Genomic DNA, 16915 nt, shown 5'->3' on the forward strand with positions numbered 1-16915 from the left:
GGAGCTTGTAACAATATAAGAGAAGGTTAAATCAGGCCCCTTCAATGTCTACTAACTTGCTTGGCCTCTGAATTTGTTCTCCTTGCTATTCATCTCTCAGTAGCTACTTGTACTGCAAAATATCAATATTTACATTGGGATATGTTGCCTTTAAGCCCAACGGCTGATTATTTTTTGTGGTTTGTGCTTGAGCTGAGATTCAAGGTAATGAGGGCTTCACCCTCCCTCTTACTTACTCACCTCCTCCTCATGGTGATTAGGTTCAGATGGTTTCAGCTGCAAAAAAACCCAACCAGTTTTTGACAGATAAGTTTAAGAAGATTTTGGTAATAGTTTATGAAATACACGGGACTCGGTCTGTCCTTTCCAGGGTAACTCTGTCTCCGAAATAATCCTAGTTCTGGCCTTCCAGAGAACATTTCAAACCAGTGGCAGGAAGGTGGCAGTTCAACAATCTCTGCCCAGACTGTGGCCAGCCAGTCTATGAGGCCTGAGCATCAATTAGGATTTCCTTTGACTGAGGACCACCACCACAGCATATGGCAGGTCAGGCCCAGATCCACAGTGGAAATTGGAGGCCTCAGGATCTGAATGGTTGTAGGCCCCAAGCGGCAATCCCGTATCATTTGTAAAGTCTAGCTCAGGGCAGGGAATTGAATGCAATTGCTACCACTTGCAATCCTGCTGGTTCAAGTCAGAGAGTACTTTGACCCCTGTAGTTCCTTTAGCCCTCTTTTTCAGCCCACTTCTTTTTGTGCATTGCCTTCCTTTTTCACTCTATGTGCGTCTCATATTTGGAGATGGGAATCTCTGTAGAGCTGGATCCCTCTCTTGCTGCCTGTACGTGCAGAGCCTAGCACAGTAGAGTCCAAGCCTACTTAGGAGTTCCAAGTAACACCTACGTGTTACTACCAGTACCTTTGAGCAGGAAGTGTGGGATGGCTGCAATACATGAAGTGGGAAGAACAGCAGCAAGAATGCAAGAAGTCTGAGGCAGCTGCTTTTCCATGGGTCTGATTCTGGGCATACCACCAAGACGTGGCCCTTCCTGACCCGTATGAGATGTGAGAATCTGTTGCTTCAGACTGGTTGGACTGGACATGGCTCCCATGCCACTGCCTAGCATCAATATCTTCTAAAACCAGCCTTGTGTTTTGCCAGCATTACTCCAGACTTGTGTACTGGCTTATCTGCTTGTTGGAACCCTGTACTTTAATTCTGAGGTCACCTAAATTAATTGCTGTGTCAAAGGATGACACAGATCGATAACAAGACCATATTTTAAATGTTATTTCATAATCTTGACTAAGCAGTTGTTCCAGGAAAGCATTAATGAGTCAGGATGAGGCCAGATCTTACATGAATGAAATTCTCTTTCTGTGTGCTGACATGGTTGCATATTTAGCCACCACAATTTTTAAGAGAGACAGGCATCCAGATGGGCCAAATCTTCTCAAATCCCCTAGTAAAAACAACGGATGTGCATTCTATTTAAAGTAAAGGATGCCCTGCTTTTGTTCTGAGGGGCATTATTTTTGTTCTTTATAGCTTCTTTTTTAATTAATATAAAACAAAGCTTATACAGGCTGATCTTGCACAGCTCTCTGGATGCATCTTATTTCTGTGGAATTGAATAGCTTCATTATTTTTTTTCATGTTTGTCAAGATGTCTTTCTTTAGCTCCCACAGTCATATGAAATTTAATCTCTAGTTATTTTAAATAACATCCTGCTTTTCTGGTGCAAAAAAACATATAACACAGCTTGACACCATTGAACCCTGATAGCTCAAAGCTCAAAACCAAATTAATTAAGAATGATTTTTGCATTTAATCTCATTTTTTAAGACTCTCAGAATTCAGTTTTAGGGTTACAAGTTCCTGACTCATGATTTTAGCATACTTGATTAGCCAGCAATAAAGCTGGCTCTGAAATTGAATGTTAGTTCTGGGAATTAATTTTGACTCTTCAGAAACTATTGTCCCAAAGTAACACAAAACTTTCAGAGATTGGGAATAAAGCTGTTTGTGCAGAATATTTTAATTTGACTAAATCAGCAAGTTCAGAGGAAAAACACTTTCTTGGCGTACTTCTGGTCAGTTCTACTTTGCAGTACTACTCTTGACTTGAAATCCATCACTTTCTTTCTGGAACATCAGTCACTTTTGGAAAAATCTCTCTTTGTGCCTTCTTCATTAATCTTCCCACTTTTGCAAGATGCTGCTTTTCCTTCCTGTGGAGCTTACTGTTTGTAGAGTGGAGTAAAGAGGATGTTTGCCTCACCAGCTGAGATCCACATTGCTGCCACAGAAATTCAAGGGGAGCACTGCCATTGATGTCAGTGATACCTGGTTGTAAATGAGTAAGTTTGTTGTCCTCACTATCTGCTTTCTCCATTTGTTATGCTAGCAGAAATTATTCCATTGCTTGTCATCAGCAGGAAGAAATTAGTTTTTATAGACCTTTTGCAGGCTAGACTGTTTTCCAAACAGGAGAGAGAGAGAGAGGGGAAAATGAGGTAAGAGGAAAAACGGGATGGGGCAGGGATTTCCTCTTTTCTGTTTTAGCCATGACATAGAACAAAGCAGAATCCATCATCACTGCACCTCAGGTGCAAATATTTGTTGTCACAGGAGAACAATTAATGTAGGGGGTGGCACCTGTGACCTGACCTGACCTGGTGGTAGCGCCCTGTGTCACAGGAATGGGGCACGCATATTGAATATAATGGTACTGCTGAAAGTTTGTTAACGTAAGAAACAACCTACACAGGTTGCCTCAGAGAAACGAAGATGGAGACTTTCGGAAGAGGTCTTTGAGGTGTCTGTTTGTATGCATGTGAATTGGGATTCCTCTGTCTTATTATTAGTGGTGTTGAGGAGATTGCAGATTCTTTATTACCCAAATGGAAAATGCTCTCAGAACTCTCAACATGGATTTTATCACCTTTTGTCCACATTGTAGCAAATTACGGTAATAATAGAAGTATAGAGAAATACCATGCATATCCCAGCCAAGCAAGTTCTCACCTTGGAGGTGATATTAGAGGTTAGTGTAGTTCTGTGTTAATATGGAGGTGAGTTAGATAACTCAGTAAGTTTTCCTATCTCCAATTCCTGTTTTTTTTCCCAGAAATTCTGTAACAGTGCTGGAAGATGTCCCTCTTATTTGAGCTTAGGGCAAATTCTGTGTCCTATCCTAGGGTTTCAGAAAGGAACACTAAGAAGGAGAAACCATCTTTGTGTTTCTCTGTTTTTCTTGTGACATACCTAACACTAGTTTAAGATAGTAAATTGCTGTCAATACAAAAGTTGCAGCATCAGTTTACAAAAAGAGAGTCTGATTTTCTCTCTCTCTGTCTCTTTAATGCCTCCCAACATTGCTTTACCATCCTCTGTCTTTCCTGTTGGAAACTGGGGAGGTAAAAGCTAAGTATGGACTTTGCCCTGATTGCAGCAGTTCAGTGCTTTGTCTCATGGGATTTAGCTTGAAGTGCTTTGTTGCATCTCTTTTCCCCACTCATGCTGGTTCAATATCCTGTCTATTTTTAAATAAATAAATAAATAATTAAAAAGTAAGTTCGTTCTTGAAGCATATAAGCCAGATGTTTTTGAGACTGAAAAGGAGATTTCTAGTGGAGTTTGAGCACAAGAGTTTCTGTTGTCCCCCATAGTGGTTAGTAACGACAAATAAATAACTAGAACATCAGAGTGTAGAAGGACCAGGCATTTTTGGTCCTGTAACTTCCAGCAGCATTCCCCTGAACACTTCCTCAGCTTGTTCCTTTGCTTCATCTGCTGTTGTATTAGCTGGACTGGCAGGCCCACCTTCTGCAAGAGCACTTTGTTGCACATGGTGTTGGCGGTGGCAGTTGACCAAAGGCGAATGTAAGATACTGCTTCCTTGGATAGAACAGCTTGTTTCACTCTTGTAGCCAGAAAGCAGGGATAGAGGGGCTCAGTCTCCTTCATTCTTTTGAAAGATGAGAATCTCCAGGTGTGCACAAAATCTCCACTGAGCTCTGTCAGTTCCAGGGACTGTCTTTGCCCTCAAATAGGATATCCAGGAATAGGATATAATCCCTTGTCTCTCTTGCTTTCCTCTTGTTCTTGCCTTCTTCATCTTTCAATCCCTTCTCAGGTGCAGCTATTTTCAGGTGCACCTGCAGTGTAAGCCTTTATCTTCCAAGATATGTCCCAACAGTAACTTCTGTTGCTAGCAGAGTCAGCTGAAAAAGGCAAGTTTGTTTTGTGTGAGAACCTGAAAGTGAGAAAAATGTTTCTGTTTAATTTTCAAATAGCTGACATTTGTACTCTTAAAAAAAAATCTAAGTAAGAATGTGTTAGAGTGAAATAATTGCTCTGTCTTTTTCCTCTCTTTCAATGGGAGAAATGTAAGCAAGAAAATCAGAAACTATTAAATGAAAAATGTTGACCACAATTTAAGTTCCATGGAGAAAATATATATTCAATTGAAGTAATTTTCCATCAGTAAAAGCTTTGAAGCCAAATGTGTCAGCCAGCCTTTACAGTGCATTCCCCTTTCCAGCAGTCATCCAACTGAGGGCGACATGATTGCAGGCCATGGGGAGAGTAGGAATATAACCATTTTTCAAACAATGTTTAATTATTAGAAGCAGCTCTTACGAGATCGTTTGATGAAACCTGATGACCTGTCTGACCTTCTCAGAACATAGCACTTTGGTAATTGTACTATTGTTTTACTTTATTGAATAAGGAAATTGTTGTTTGTAGTTCACAAATATGTTATCATCTTGACCTTTTCATCTCTCACTCATATGCTCCCTCGAGTGGTCTACATTATGAATTGCATTTACTCACTCGGGCTGTTCAGCTTGTCTGAATGTAATTTAGCTGGTATTTTGAAACACCTCGATACAGCCTAAATCAGCAGTTTTGCTTTGAAATACTGAATGTTGAAGTTGTCTTTAGCTGAAAAGTTGCTGGGTAGAAACAGCAGGAATGAAGAGGGCTGTCATCTTCTTTCACTGTCACTGGAATTGCTGTCTTGATTACATGTCACTCATGGATCGGGTTACTTGGCACCTCCTAAACCAGCGTTGCATAACAAGGTGATATAATTTCCGTAACTCTATCATTTGAGGTTAAAAATGAGGTAAAATATTTCATTTTTAGAGGTTGGTGCCAATTCCATTTAGAACTCTGAATTTCTGTACTTATAATCATATGTCAATTACCAAATTATCAGTATGACAATAGTGAGGATACCCTCTCTGCTCCCTTAAAGCTGCAGTGGGAAGTAAGTCAACAAGGTTTGTGAATGTTCTTGGCTGAATTTCCTACAGGGGAAGACACAGAGGAACATTCCAGCCATTATTGCTTTTCTTTTTCAAAGATCTAAAAGTACTAAATCTTTGTGGAGTGCTGTTCACTGATGGAAATGTCATAAGTATTGCTCTTCTGGACATTTACGACAAATATCACATTTTGTCTCTCCTTTTCATGTTCTTTCTAATGCCAATTTAAGGGGCCGGTATTGGGAGAACCTCCTTCTTCTGTCCCAGATATTCATGCCATTAGTGAATAATGTTTAAAGGAGTGATTTTTGTGGGTATGGTCCTGTATTCTTCTGAATCAGCTGAATGCCCGATTTTCTAGCTTCCACCAGGCAGTCCAATTGTAGGAGGAAGTTTGAAAGTGTCATTGTCTGAATCTGACCTTCAAGACCATGTTACTGGCTGCAGGTGTCTTGATGAAGGGCACTAGCTGCTTTGTTTTCTCTAAATAACTGCTGACAGATTACCACTGTTATCATTATCATTTGTACTGCAGTAGCATTTAGAGCTATCCATCATGAACCAGCATGCAGTACTTCACAGAACAAAAAGATTTCAGCTCCAAGAGCTTAAAACCTGTGAGTATCCTCCTGTAGTCAAAGGTATGACTACAACTTGCATGAACACAGGTAAGTTAGCTTTCAACTGGATAGTTTGTCATCTGTGTAGCTCTTAATGCAGTAGCTGAAGCATAGGGAGAGGAAGTGACATCTCCAAGATTATTTAAAACCCCAGAGTCTAGGCCTGAGTTTCTCTATAATGCTTTGCCTACCAGGCTGCATACATACTGTCTGCTAATTCTACTAGGGTCAGGTGCTTCAATGATAAACATGTAAGCCCAACTGCATTTGATTTATACTACAGCTTTTGACAGGGGTATTTCCCCTATGTGGCATCCAAAGAATAGACAATCCTAGTAGGCAGACACCATTAGCACCGGGGAAGTTGTTGATCTGCAGTCCACAGGCTTCTAGCATAATGATTTCCTGATAATTGGCCCATGTCTGGAAGTGGCAAGACATACTAATATTCACCAGAACCAAAGGGAGTGATGGATGTTGTGGACCTTCTATCAGTCAATAATATCCTCACTGCTTTTGTGTCAGAAGAAGACAAAGGCTTAGTCTTCCCTGGGATTTCTCACATGGTGGAGGGAATGCCTGGAAGTTTTACATGGACTTAGTTATTCAGCCGTGGAAGCTGTGATCATGAGCTGGCTTCATCTGGTTTCAATCACCCGCTTCTCTCAATCTCTCTCTCTCTGCTGAATGTTCCTATGTTCATGGAATATTTTTCCAACTGCCAAATGTGTTCCTTTGGCATTACCTTTCCAGCCCGCAGCAGAAGGATTGCAGGAAAAAAAGAAGTGGCTTCATCAAAGTAGCTGTTTGAATCACTAAGGCGTTATCAATGTTATGGGTAGCTTTTTCGGCTACCCTGGCAGCAAACTTGTTCTACTTTTCTTGCAGGGAAATGCATCTTAACCTTTCCCAGCTCTAGCCTCAGTGAAATTTAAAACGGTCTGATCAGTATCTATAGAGCCCTTAGCTAGCTAATATGATTCTATCTTGCTGGTGTGGAGTTAAAGGGTGTTTAAACAAAGAATGGAGTAGTGTTCTTCCAAGATATCACATTATAACTTTGCTTTGGGGAAGATTTTTTTAAGCAAGTAACAGTTGTGATGGAAAATAACCTCTCCTTTATCCTTCTTATACTTCTGTCACCAAGAATTTAAGCAAATCTGTTCTTCATCCCATCCAGATAAAGTCACAAACAGATTTCAGATTCACTGCATGTGTCAATAATCAAACAATATAGAGGCCAGGGGGCTGGTTTAACTCTAGCAGTTTTGTGCTGGGATTATTAAAATGCATGGTGATGTGTTTCACGAATGGGAATATCAAAGCTCCCTCTTTTATGTGGAGGAAGCAATAGCACATGTGAGAACACTGTAACCAAAACCTGCATTTTAAATAGAAACATTTCCAATATAAAGGCAGTTTAATCTGTATGTGTCTGCTGCGGGGTCCCTTACTGACTCCAGAAAATAAATGTGCTAAGTGGGTCACTTTTAACTTAGAAACAGAAGAGCAAGATGATGTCAGTGTCTTCTGGCAGATCCAAAATGAAACCCATAGTTATTTCATGGACATTAAATGAGGATCTGGGTATCCAGCTATGTGTACATCTATTCCTTTAGGTGAGGGCTACTTTTATTCCTTTGAAGAAATGGCATTCAAGAACTGTTCCATGTGGACTGATCACTAGAGAGGGCCAAAGACTTGCATTATATTAATTAGGTTCCACCAGCAAGATGCAAAGGGACTTTTAATTGAATTGGGTCATTTTCCACTGGAGGCCAGATGGACCGCTGTATTGAGGAGGCTAAGACAGCCCAAGGGAACAACAGCAAAATACCTTCTGTGTCTATCTATCTCAGTGATTTTAACAAAAGCTTTCTTGATCTGGGTGGGTTGTTTAGATCTTTCTAAAGTATCTCTCATTACTTAAGACAGCCATGACACAGAATATTGTCTCTTCAACGTATAAGCAGCTCAGACTAAAAGTTAGAGGGAAGCGCTGTTAATTTTTGTTGGTTGCTGTACTTGGCCGAAAGGAACTACACATACAACTGAGCAAAATTCTAGCAAATTTGGGTATTGCAAGCTAGATCAACAAAGACATTAGGCTTCAAAGGCATCACACCCTGTAGAATAAAGAATCCCCAGATAAGAGCACCCTCCATTTGTAATCTCATGAGAATCTATCTAGTTCAAACCTCATCACTGGTATTGCAAAGGATATAGCTAAAATAATTTTCAGTTGAGAGGTAAAATCACAAATTTTGTTCCAGGCCCTTAAATAGGGAAGTATCTAAAGCTAAGTCAGAAGAAAGCAAAAAATACAGTAAAAGACAGTGGGAATGAAATAAGTAGTTGGAAAGCTAAGATGGGAGTTAAAAGTAGTATCAGCTGCAAGTGCTGGCATGCAGCTGCACCCAAATAATGGCTGAGGAAGGCCTCTTCCTGACATCAAACAGCTGTTCTGTCTCACAGAAAACAGGCCCATGTGGAGATCAGTGTCAGGTGGAATAAAACAGAACAGAAAGTGCTTTCCTTAAAATACAGGTGGCAAAAGCATCATTCAGAGCATGCTGAGCACAAGCCAAAAGCCTACTTTTTTCTATGGAGCAGATATTTCAGCTTATCAAGGCTTTGTTGAAAATGCACGTACAGACACTTGCACCAACTGGAGTATGTAATTGCTGCAGAGTTAGTTTGGATGATTAGCATCCCTGTTGTGTCTCTAGCAGTGAGCAACAGCTATTTTGCAAAGCCATACCTACAAAATTGTTTCTTCTTTTCCTCCTTCTTTCCTTCCTTCCACACTCCCTGTTGTGCTAGCAAGTTTTCTGGGAATGTCTTATGGTTCTTGGTATGTCAGTAAGCTGAACATGTGTATGATTCTTTCTGCCTGAGGCCTTCAGATTGTTTTCTGTGAGCAGGTTACAGCTGAGAATGAACATGCTGTCTGGTCCCTATCCTATGACCTGTGGGAGCCAACTATCCCAGTTAGAAAACATCATCGGTGTAAAAGAGAAGGGTTTGGGATGGTTTACAGCCAAAATTTAAGAATCATGGATCACAGGAGAAATGAGAAAAACTGTGTGTTTATATGTTACATAAGATTTTGGTTGTCTCCTGCACAGGAGCTAAGTTATGTCTGCAGCACATTGCAATCAGCTGGACTAGGGCACAGGCCAGAGCTCAACAGCCTCCCCACTCCACACCACCTACATATGGAGTGCCTATAGCTATGTGGATTTGCCAGCGTTCCCATGGGAGCACAGACTGTGTGCAAATACTGATCTTTTGTGAAAGACAGTTTTAAGTCTCCTTTAGGAAGGATACTGTGACACATTATCTGCTCACATTGGCCAAACAATAAGAACAGATCTAGAATGGGGTTGCCATGCTTCCTTTCCACTGCATGTGGGAGCTTGCACAGTGAGGCAGTGTAGACCCAAGTTCTCTGTCAGAAAAAGTTTGTTCTCACAGAGGATGTAAGACAAGTTTGGGCTTGACCATAGTTTCAGTCCTGCTGTAGCAATCTTAGCAATGTTCTGAGCGTTACCCTGTCTGCAAAGAGTGTCGAGTGAGAAAGTCTCATCTTTCTCTCCCCTGTACCTTGGCTTGTTTTGGAGGGTTCTCTTTATGTTGAAAAGGATGATGTGTCTTTACGATGCTTTCTCCCTTTTTTCTCTCTAGAAAGATTTCATACAGAATGTTCCTTATGTGATGTAGGGAAGGCTGGACTTTTTGAGGGGAAGTATGATGCTTCCTGCTCCAAATATTCTGCCAGTCTGATCCCTGTGCTACTTAGGCCAATAAAGTCAGCCACTTCGCTCCTGTATATGTGCAGTTTTCCCATCTGAACAGCATCTGCTGCTGCTTGTCTGGAGCATTTTAAAGCTGCCTACGATTCCTGGGACTAAGCAAAAAAGCTTTAGTTTAGGTGGGAATCTAGCTCACATACTGCTCACTAACCAAGTATAAGAAGGTCTTTGGTCATCTGAGTATAACTTTGATAGGAGGTAAGTATTTGGCCCCATATCTACTCAGAGTATAAATCTATCACTGTTAAAAGGTATCATTCCTCCTTTTTACTTGAGTTCATGAATATCAACTTAAGATCATATTCACTAGGGGCTTTTTAGGTAACAAGGGAATAGAAACCTTGTAAAATGCATCTATGATTGCAGGGTTAATTTTTAACCTGCTGTAGAATAAAGCAGTATAAAATCAATTTGGCCAAAGCCTGCTTAAGTGGGTAATTAAGGTCACAATCAACCAAAACGGTTTCTAAAACCATTGCAGCTATAGATCATTACACTTCTCTCCCAGCACAATGCAAAAAGACAGGCCCCAGCTAATGCTTTCATCTGACTATCAATCATCATTACATTGTAAACTGCCAGGGTGAGAGAGGGCAAAGCTTTGAATTCAGAGCTGATGGAAGTTCTATGACCTGGGGGCTTTCTTAAGCTAAAGGCTAATTAACCATAAAAGAGTCAAAGGTCTGCAAGTCTAACACATTAAACGATGTGACTGCCTCTTTAGGTTCCATTGTATCAGTAAACATTAATTCCGTTAAGTGTGAACATGTTTAAGGCAATCATTGCCTTCTCCCACCCCTCCTTCTGCCTCCTTAATTTTATATCTTGGGATTTTCTCCATCTATGTGAAGTTAGGTGGAGCTTGGGAACCATGCTCCTGCTGGAGAAAGTTCTGAGCGATGCAGGCTACATCTGGAAGAGGAATTCCTGACATTCTTCTTTCCTAATCAGCTTGGCCAAGCTAATCACATTAGCTTCAGAGAGTGTATTTGGTCATCGTAGTCCAGAATAAACAAGCTCATAGTCTAAACAAATGTGTTTGAGATTTCATAGACTTTGTGAGGCAGTTGTAAAACCACATGAATCTATATAAATCTATGGATAGCAGTATAAAATTGAAAGGTAGAGGTAAAAATTGAAATTTAAAGGTAGAAATAGCACAATATGGGACAATGAAAATAGCAATGGTTAGACAGATCTACATTCTGGAGAGTTTGAATGTTTTCTAAATAGTGTTTTGTTTCTTTAACAAAAACTTTTAGCCAGAAAGGGATAAAATTGTTATTGCACAGTACCTGCTTTTGGGGCCTCATTCAATGGCCATTGAACTCAGGGGGAATTTATGCATGAACTCCCAGGAAATGTTGGATCAGATGAATTATGGTATCAAACAGTATACCAAAGCTCAGGAGATGTGTATTTGCCATTGTTATAATTATGTTGTTCAGGTACCCACACACCCCTGCCCCTTTCATTCTAGCCCATCTGTCTCTTCCTGTGGTGTCATGCTCCAACCCTTCACTTACATCACAGCAGTTGGTGGAGCCACTCTATAAACCAGAACTAAAATAGGGTTAAAAATTTTCATTTTAATCCGACACATTTCAGTGATGCAACTGGCAATGCTGGAGGGAGAGAAAAAGCGTTAGCAGGTGCAGGGGAGGGCAGGAACTGGAACTTCTTAAGTCAGCTTTGGCACCAGAGAAAGTGTTTATCTAAGAACATCCTGAGTCTCTCATTGATTTGTCATTAGCGTTTAGCAAGCTCAAGTTCCTGAGGTTGCAGTTCCATTTTACAAATCCTTTCACAGCTGAGTGTAAGGGGTTCCTGTTCCTGTCCCTGCCTACATCCGTCATCTGCTTGTTCTTGCCACCTGCTAGACATCACAGCCCTCTGGTCATACCAGTGAAATTGTTTGTGTAACTGTGATCTAAAGAGGTCTAAGAAATGACCTGTTTAAAAAAAGCACAACACAGAAAAATCTCTGATCTTTCCCCCCAAAAATGGGATAAAAGAACCTCATATCAATCCAGGTATGTTGGCTCTGCTAGATTTTTCCCTGGTGAGAAAGAGAGGGGAAAATACTTTATGAATGCTACTTAATAAAGGATCTTCACAATATGCAAGTAGAGGGTCCTTTACTGTCATCTGCCTTGATCACTTACCTAAGCAGTTCAGAGTATTTTAGAGTATTTCACCCTGTAAAACCAGTTTTGTGATTCTTACAGTGAATTTAAGAGTATTCTAAACAGCTACCTTTAGATGAGAGTGAATATATTATAGCTCAAGCATATAATTTTGCCCACAATGCTGGCTTTTTTTAAAATTGCAGAATATAGTGAGCATATGCATTAATTATCAATAAAGTTCAGCAGTACGCAGAGTACTACAGCAGAATGCAGACTACATTAGTAATGTGATTGTAGTGATGAAGACATAATGATATGACATGCATAGTTTGCAGGGAGAAGTAATATCTTTTATTAGTTTCAGAGAGTTGAAAAAAAAAGGAGAAGTTTGGCATTCCATTTTCATTATCAGGTTTCTGTATACCAGCAGTCATGCTATGTTATCGCACAACATTCTCACAAAGTAAGTGTAAAGGGTATTAGCACTTGGTTTGAGGTCTTGTTAGAAAGGTCCTTCCTGTGCTAGGAAAAAATGTTGATGTATTAGAGGCCAGAGCTTTATGGACTTTGGGCTGCTACAGGTAACATTTTTGGAGAAGCCCTAAAATTATATCCTGACCATTTAGTGTCAATTAAAGATGCCATAATGTCTTTTTCAGGAATGTTAGTGCTGGGGTTTTGCTTCAATTCCCCTGTGGCTTACTGCATTGTAGCTTTGGTCAAAAGAATTATTCCTTTTTGCTTCTCCAAAAATGTATCTTTGCTGGCACTGAATGAGAATGTATCCAGGCTATATAGTGTTATTGGATGGCTATTTAACAAATCTTGGAAAACTGAGGAATTCCAGAGGGCTGGAGGTTTGCCAGTGTAGTTCCATTATTTAAAAGCAATTAAGAGGAAAGCTAGAAAATTACAAAACAGTATAGCCTCATGTCAGTTGTACTTAATGTAATGGCTTGGTTAATTTGGAACTTCACCAACAACAAACTGAAAAATAGAATTAATGCCAGTAATATGGCTTCATGTAAAGCATGCCATGTTAAGTCAACCTATTATCTCTTTCTGATGGGATTGTTGATTAATTTGATATGAGGAATGTTCTGATAACAGCATACATGGCTTTCTTCAAGGCTTTTGACTTAGTACTGATAGGCTTTGGCTGCGTTCCAGGGTAGTTGTTCTTGTGATGTCCCATCACCTGGTCCCATCTAGTCCTAATCCTCTGATCATCAAATCAGAGCACCTAGTGGAGTGCATGGAAGTTCCCTCCCTGCTCACGTATCTTTCCTTCCACAAGACGGAGATGGAGACCAGGGCTGAAGGGTCCTTTTGCACAGATTGGTATTGTTTGGAATTAAAAGGATGTATTCAAAGGTGTATCACCAACAAATCTCATTTACTTGTTAAGAGATGCTAGGAGGGATCCCCACAGACTGCTTTTTGCTCCAATACCATTCAATATTTTCTTCAACAAACTAAATAATAAAATAGAGTTTTGAATGATAGTTTTGTAATAAAGGTTAATGAAATAGTAAATAATGAAGAAGGCAAGTTCCTATCATGGAGTGATTGGAATCATCTAGGCATGTGCTCTTCCAAGTGAGTTTTAAGACTGCTGACTAAGAAGACAAGGTATTCCCACATGCTGTGAGACTCCGTCTTGGAAATTAAGAGGAGTGAGATGTTGTTATAAATAACCATCCCAGCAAGAATTCTTAGGGCGGTGCTGAAAGTAAGAGGGACAATGTGATCTTGTAAGAGGGTAGAAAGGCCATGAAATGGAAATATCAAACAGTCCTAGAGAAGTAATTTTGCTTCTGTACATGGAATTGATGAGATCAGTTTTGATGTCCCTTTTTCCAAGAAGAATGTGTAAGAAAGAGATTATTGGGAGGCCAGGTTAGATGTGAGGTTTGAGACTTGCAATGCTCAGACATGTAAGGAAAGATTCCAGATCCTCTGCCTGTTTTCCAGAGATGTCCTAAGTAATATGAAATGTCAGATTAGATGATCCAATGGCTTCTTAAGGACTCAGGTCCTATGAAACATGTAAAACAACTGCTACTTCCCCTTCTCTTCACCATTTATATATGCAAGATTGGACTAGTCACATTCTAAATCCAGCATGATGGCGCTGTGACTCAACTGACTTCAGAAGAGTCACACTGGTGTCAGCCTAGAGTAATGCAGTGGCAGGCTATACAGTTTGTACAGAATTTTTGGGATACCTCAGGATAAAAGGCGCTATATAAATGTAGGTCACTTTTATTAAATGCCTTGCAAATCGTTTATAATGCCTTTAAATATCAGAACAGCCATACCACATCAATAACCTCTGCACATGTGTTTACTTTATTTTAGAGTTTGCCACAGTTCACTATAAATGGCTTAGATATGTTCAGTAATTCAGTTATAATGAAATGTGCAAGCCTTCAATAAACGTATGTGTTACAGCTGGCCTCTGATGTAAATGCTTTTGCCAATTATATGTACATTAGTGATGACTGTAGCAGGCTTATAAATACTCTTTGTAATTCTTTGGCCTCTATTCTCCCCTTCCTTACATAAGTTTTATAGTGGTGTGTAATTCTAGATTCACAGATTTTAAGGCCAGGAGGGACCATTAGATCATCTAACCTGACTATTGGTGTAACAGGCCAGAGAATCTTATCTGGTTACTTAAGCAACGAGTCCAAGAACCTTTCTTCCCCTACTATATCCTACATTACTTCTTTGAACACAGCAGAAGATCGAGTGAGGAGAGCATCACCTTAGTTTTGAGCCTCAGCCCAGATCTTTTCAGACCCTAACCTACATGAAGTTTGGGGGCGGAAAAAGCTTGAATTAATTCTTGCTAACATTTTTTCAACAGACCTCCAGACGTTCTTTCCATTTTCTTCCCCATAATGGATAAGTTCTTTGCAGAGAAGCTATGTGAGAGCCGTATGCCATTTCAAATTAATTTTCAGCCTTTGAGCACGTTACTGAAAGAACTCCTCTCAGAATTTTAAGGCTTATACATCCAGAAAAGATGCCAGATTTTCAAGGGCCAGGCACCTCTGCAGCTATATACATAAAACCAATAGTATTGAGTTTTTCCAAGAATCTGAGTGTGTGTAAAGGTTAGTAAATAGGAGCTGAAGACCTTGAAAAATCTTCTCGCTTTGTGTGGATTGGAAAACACAGCTCTATTCTGATTCATGTGATGCTTGGCAATTCTTTGTACAGACTCACTGGCATGGAGTAAATATTCCCCCTTTCTGCCCACCACCATACAGGTTTCTCACAATCATCATGTGCGTTTCTCTGGACACTTTACCTGATTGCTGGCACAAGTCTCTTTATTGTCCCATGGTCTATTCAGCACTGTCAGAAAGTCTACAAGTTTCTAATGGGATGGTTTTATTATCTGCCAAATGTACAGACACTTTCATTGTATGGGGGTGGAGAAGGAAGAAGATGGAGAGTCTGGATCTAAATGTCATTTTATGTTTTGTGAAATCTTATTTTACTCAGATTGATTCTGCAGTCTGTAAGGATAAGTAAAATTACAGCATATACGTTAGAGGGGCAGAGGAACAAGTGGCAGGCAGGAGGAGTTCAGCTAGTAGATGGTTCCTTGGAGTTTTGTGCCAGAGCAAGGCCCAGTATCAGGGAATTGCAATCTCGTAATTTAAGCAGAAACTGGTCATGACAGAGAACCCATAATAGTTAATTATTATGTTAATGAAAGCACAAAGGCAGGAGAGATCTGTATTCTCCTGACAGACAGTGATGTGCAGATCAGACCTGAATCCACAGGAAAACATTGAAACCTCTTTAGAATAAAAACGCAATGTCAAGACAGTGTGTATTTTTAATTGCTCTATTAGCACAAAATAAAAATGCACATAAACTTTAGTGCTTTTAATATTACACTTAGGACTGTTTACTTGCTGAAGGTAAAATGCTTTGAGAAGGAAAGCATACTTCCTCACAGGGGCTGCTTCCCATAATTAGTTGGAGTATGACTGTTTAAATTGTAGCTCAGCAGAAATGTTTTGATTCTGTGGGGCACCAGCAGCTCAGCAACAGTGCTGCCTTTCACATCCACTTCTTAAGTGTAACAGATCATTTAGACCCTGGGTTGGCTAGGCTCACATAAACCAGGTTTACAAAGAGTTATAAAAGCTTGGCTTTCCTCCTCCCTTCTCCCCCACATTCCAATTTTCCCCCTTATAATTTTACCACAAGGCAATGCAGTCAAGCTTTTCTTGGATCATATGAATCTAGATCAATAAATATCAGTTGCAGAATGGGAACCTATGCACAGGCATGTGCTAGAAGGATGAAATGGTTGTGATAGTTTAAATGAACCTCAAAGTTTGTTTTGTTCTCTATTTTCAGGGCACAATGCCTGTGTTATATAGGTACCAAGCTGAAGCTGGAGTGGAAGAAGAAAGTTCCTTCTGAAAAAGCAGCAATGCTGGAATGTGCTGTGGAGACTCAGGTTGTTTTTCAGCTCTAGAGGCATGTACGGTAAGCAAAATGATGTTATCTCTGGCTGGATAAAGGTACTACACATCATGGAATAACCTGCTTTTCAGCTGTGATCAGATAGTTATTGTCTATAAATAGATGCAAAGCATCTTATGGGAACAAGATGTTTGGTTCAACAGCAGATTGTTGAAATCATTAAGCCATTTTTTTTTCTGCCAGTGCTTAGACCATGAGTCAGCCTCTACCAGAGACCTTGTCCTCTCCTCCCCTTACATCCCTCTTGCAAGAGATAAATGACTTTATTAGCTTGAAAGTGAGATTCAGAGTGAAATTCAACCATTTGCAGAACAACACTACAAAGGTTAAGAATTGTTTAGCAGAGATCCTGTGGGACCCAAATGGTGCACAACACTTATGCTAGCCCTGAGCCATTTTCATTTACCTACCTTATCTCAAACACAGGAACTAAGTTCAATGAGTTTTAGATCAAGTCTGTGTTCTGTGTAGTGTATGAAGCAGCTGGGCTCAAGTCATGATTCTGCCACTAAACTGAGCATCACTGTATTCCAGAACAGTATTCTTAATCAGAATTTCA

The 16915-nt window shown here is 40.1% G+C and overlaps 1 long non-coding RNA gene across 1 annotated transcript in view; it reads right to left on the bottom strand.

The window, feature by feature from the left end:
* Positions 1-1895: 1895 nt before the first annotated feature.
* LOC140656150 (uncharacterized) overlaps positions 1896-16915 on the bottom strand; it is a 63335-nt gene continuing 48315 nt past the window's right edge. The window contains exon 3 of the long non-coding RNA XR_012043988.1: positions 1896-4259. This is a non-coding gene — a long non-coding RNA (uncharacterized lncRNA). The remainder of the gene's footprint in view (positions 4260-16915) is intronic.

The sequence above is a fragment of the Ciconia boyciana genome, chromosome 8 (genome assembly GCF_034638445.1).
Source record: "Ciconia boyciana chromosome 8, ASM3463844v1, whole genome shotgun sequence".
Taxonomy (NCBI): domain Eukaryota; kingdom Metazoa; phylum Chordata; class Aves; order Ciconiiformes; family Ciconiidae; genus Ciconia; species Ciconia boyciana.